Source organism: Solanum pennellii, chromosome 5 (genome assembly GCF_001406875.1).
Source record: "Solanum pennellii chromosome 5, SPENNV200".
Lineage (NCBI taxonomy): Eukaryota > Viridiplantae > Streptophyta > Magnoliopsida > Solanales > Solanaceae > Solanum > Solanum pennellii.
In genome coordinates, this window is record NC_028641.1 from 68,504,470 (window position 1) to 68,509,545 (window position 5,076).

The window sequence follows — 5,076 nt, forward strand, 5'->3', positions numbered from 1 at the left end:
ATATATATATATATATATGATATACAATACTATTTAAAATTTAATGTGTTAAACAATTTATAAAATGTAATGAAATAAAATTGTTATCTAAGGATAAAATATGTAAAAGAATTCAAATATATTTAATGTATAATGTAAAATCATTATGACTAATTATTAAAAAATTCATAGTAACTATATGATTATGAAAAGTCATCACTATTAGTATGTGAAAGATGTAAACATTGTTGATTTTTTCTTCCTAATACAATTTAATAATGAGTATTGAATTTTATGTCTAGTTGGAAATAAACAGACAGATAAAACTCACTGAATTCCAAAATACATATTCAATGAAAAATATATTTTAAATAATTTCAAGAAAATAAATTAATAGTTAAAGAGTATTTTTGTTCCTTATATTAATTTCTAATTAAATATCTAATTAATAATATTTACCATCTATAATCTATATGTATATTAAATTGAGAAAATGAATAAAGTCCACCCTGAACTAATACTCTTTTTGTAAAGAGACACTTAAATTTTGTGGGGTCCTAACACCACCTGAACAATTTGAATATAATAGCATTGCCTCGTTCTTTGATTAAACCAAGTTGTGAGAAAATGTGTTATTTTCACACCCGAATCCCAAATCGCTACAAGTTAAATGTCATAAATTATAAAAATAAATATGAAAAAAGAATTTTATTTATTATAAATAAAAGAAAAAAGATACTTTCTACCCCCAACACCTCTCCATTCCTGTCTACTTCTTCCCTTTTCCTAACCTTCTTCAACAAATAAAAATGACAATTAACTTCAATTAGAAATGGTAAACAAAAATTAATCTCTTATTTTTATGCTATTATCATTGTAATTTTAGAAAAACAATCATCATTTTATTTTATTACTTTATTCTTGGACTATACAAATACTTCTATTAACAATTTAGCACCAAGATGGTTGAAGCAACCATGGCGGTTCCACTATTAATCTGCCATTTTTTTCGAAAATGATTTTTCGTCTGATAAAATTGTGACTAACAAAGACCTTCTTTCTCTTCATTTTTTCATTTCATGACTTGTTATGTTTTCATCATACCCGTCAAAAATATCAAAATGTCGGCTATGATAAATTGTATCATCAAAATGACGAAGAAGATAAGTGAAGCAAATGACGAGTCCAGAATTGAGGATTACTGACAGACTACTCGTCTTTTGATAGTAAATCGAACTTCGAGAAATACTACAGTGTTCGGTCTTAGACATTCCAACAAGCTTCAATAGTTGTTAATGGTGTTTGAATTGATTTGGGGAAGATGGACCTTTATTTAAAAAAGAAAGAATTCAATTTGAAATGTCACATGGCTTTTTTATATTGGTTAGAGATTGTTTTTCAAACTACTCACGCGCTTTCGCAATGTGAGAACACGGTAGGTGCAAAAATAAGTTAAAATTATGTATTTAGTTTTGTTGAAAGTAGTTTAGTGGGCGCAAAGTACAAGTGTCTTTTATAAAACAGGTCTAACTTTAATGGGATAATTATATATTTTCCCTATTAAATTTAATCATATCATCACCATATCATATCATATAATATAACAAAGTGCAAAGTTGAATTGTCATTTTACCTCTACATTATATTTTTATAAAAAGCTAATTAATAAAATATTAAATGTTTCTATATAAATTAAATGATCATTTTATTTCATCCACTAAATTAACATTGTTCCTCCACTAACTTATGTTCCGAAACTAAATTACTACACAATCATTAATATTTCAATGAACAAATAAAAGATCTTTTTTAGAAATTTCAAAGGCTATTTTGAAATTTACAAGCAATTAAATATGGTTCATGTATTAGCAAAAAATCACGTTATCCAAGAAAAATTGTTAATATTCTCATGCATTTATATCATGATTTGCACTTATCTAACTCTTGTCTACAACCAAAATGTTCAAAAGCAAAAGTCATCATACCAACCATTTGAATTTTAACAGTAGGGAAAGCTATTGTTAATATAGAATGCTTGTGTTTAAGAAAACTTTTAGGCTTAATGTCAGTTGAATGTAATGTAACATCTCATTTTTATTTGAAAATTAAATTTTTAAATCTTATATTGTATAAATTATAGAAAAATAAAAAAAAATGAAACAAAAAGGGTGAAAATGAACGATATATATATATGTATTCGCAACACTATGTAAGATAGACGATAAAGTAACACAATTTTTATCTAAATTATTTGTATTTAAACAAAAGCATATTGCATAAACTATTCAAGTATTACCAAATTCACCATGTATTAATAGAAGATTTATCAATTAAGTAGCACTTAAAAGAATAATAACACAAAAACAAAGAAAAGCTTACATAACAATGCAAAATGTTAAAGAATTACATAAAGAACAATGCATACCAAATTTATTTTGGACAACCATACCTTAACTCAAAAATGAAAAATAAAAACTTAAAATCATATTCTAACATAAAAAAGATCTAGAAAAATATATATACTTCTAAGCTTAACGCTTGAACTATATTGTATGAAAGCTGCTCTTTTTAATTTCATAATGAAGTTTTTTGTTCTTCTCCTCAGTTAGTTTCTTGATGACATGTATCTATATCATTATTTAGGAAGAAGAAAAGAGAACAGTAAATGAAAGGAAAGAATATGATGATCTAGGGAGCAATTTACTGATTTATAGTGATATTTGATTATCTTTTCACCTATCGGATTTATTAATGGAACACATTGAATCATGATACTAATTTTATCTTAGTTTCAAAATTTAAAGAGTCATCAATTGAAAGAGTTTCATAAATTATTTTGTCTTTTATCCTAACTGAATTTAACCTAATCAATTATAATTATAATGTCATAACGAAATAAATTAAAGTGTAGCTGTTGGTAAGTAAAATATTAGTATTTAAATAATAAATTATTTTTATTTTTATTTTGTGGAGGGGCAAAATGATATTTAGCCTAATCAATTGTAATTATAATGCCATAAATAATAATTTAAAGTGTAGTTGTTGATAACTAAAATATTAGTAATTAATAAATAAATGTTTTATTTTGATTGAAGGGTAAAATGGTATTTTAATTTTTAATTTTTAATTTTTTAATTCTCATTTTTAGTATTATATGATTTGATGATAAGTATACAAAGGCACGACCCTATCCATTTGGGGAAAAACATGATACTGGTCTACTTTGAAATTGTCTAATTTAATGCATTAGCCTATTCAAACTTTGGTGCTTTTTATTGCCTTTCTACGCTATCCCCCCCCCCCCCAAAAAAAAAAAAAAAAGGTGAATATTTGAATGAACTTGGTGTTTCTATAAGAGTGTTGGTATGTTTCTAAGGAAAGAATTTCACAAGGAGAAATTCAAACTTTAGTTTCACAAATCATACAATTTCTCAATGATCAACTTTATAAATATAGGATTGAATGTCTATTTTTAACAAACAAAAAATTGTTCAACATCATAATATCCTATTTGTTTACCTTCTCTCTACTTATATTCAAATTACTTATACTAGTTCATCTTTTTTTATATGATTTTCATCATATGTATAACTTATAGTCAAGAGATTTTAATAGATATGCTTTACTCCAATTAAGAATAGAGTAGGATTGTAAAGTTATGGTAAGATAATGGAGCAAAATGTCCTAACCATGAGCTCATGCAAGAAAAAGGCTTGTGATTAGATAAGTATATAGACATAATAACAAGATGGATTCATTTGAGCATATTTAAAATGATTTACTCGTGCAATATACAAATTAGGACAAGTTCATTAACATAAATCATTGAATAACACTCACTAACCCTGAAAAATCAATAAGGTGTTTTTATCTCATCTATAATATATTGATACGGTGAGGAGTTTTTATTGTAAATATTTTTTTATTGATAACTTAAATAGACAATTAAAATAAATTAAGTAATTTGTTTTTATTAAAACAATTAATTTAAATAGGAAAGAAGGCTAAACATGAGAAGCCAAAAAAAAAAAAAGATAAATAGAAATTATGGTCATATGGAGGTCATGTGGCCCTTCTATTTATAGATCATTCGAGCCGCACTGAATATGTAGCTTAATCGAGCGTTATATATTAACCGTCTAGTGTAGTTTTTAAAAGGAAAAAATAGGAGAAAAAATGCTGGCTATGGGGTTCGAACCCATGCGCACTTATGTGCAGAAGATCTTAAGTCTTCCCCCTTAACCTCTCGGGCAAACCAGCTTGTACGCCTCTTGGTCTCATTGACAATAATATATTCTTACACAAAAGGGGGGGAGGAAATATTACCATCAATAGGTTGTACATGGATCATAATGGTTCAGACTTTTCAAATATAAAATTAAATTATTTATTTCACATTTTAAAATTTATGAATTAAATCAAACGAATTTAAATCTAGGACTTCTCGGATTCTATTTTTTTTTTGGATTTCTTGATTTATTCTTTTTGGTTTGGTTATGAATTATCTTTTAGCACTTAGGACATAAAATTATATTATCTCAACACTTATTTAATTCTTAAACAATCAATGGTAACTACATGTTTCACAAAACTACAAGAAAATAAATGGATACTGATTAAATTATTATCATATTACTTCAATCACCTTAAATAAATCGTTGAACATTCACATCACTATAAAATGAAAGTGGTAAAATCAAACCTATAATATTCTCATCACTAGACATAAAAATAACAAATGTGATCAATTTTGTATGCTTCTGCATGCATTTTATTAATTCGATCAATTAAGCTTACAGCATACTACTTACAAGTGAACCAAACAAAAATATTAGGAACTTAAGATGTATATTAGTTTGATTTAGGTTTTGAAAAAACTCAAATATGTCATTAAATTTTGAAAAAAGGTTTATCTATGTTATTCGTTAAAAGTTTAGTTCATTTATGACATTTTCATTTGAGAAAAGTGTCATGATCCAAAAATAGATGTGATGACACTCGTTTTATCCCACTATTAGATTACTAGCCGAAAAAATATATAACACACTCACGAAGTCCTTTAAACTACTATTCAACATAATCATCTATTTATCCTTA

General features: G+C 25.8%; 1 non-coding gene across 1 annotated transcript; it reads right to left on the reverse strand.

The window, feature by feature from the left end:
- Positions 1–4,156: 4,156 nt before the first annotated feature.
- TRNAL-UAA lies at positions 4,157–4,239 on the reverse strand. Its single transcript has one exon. It is a non-coding gene; the product is annotated as a tRNA-Leu (tRNA).
- Between the last annotated feature and the right edge of the window lie 837 nt (positions 4,240–5,076).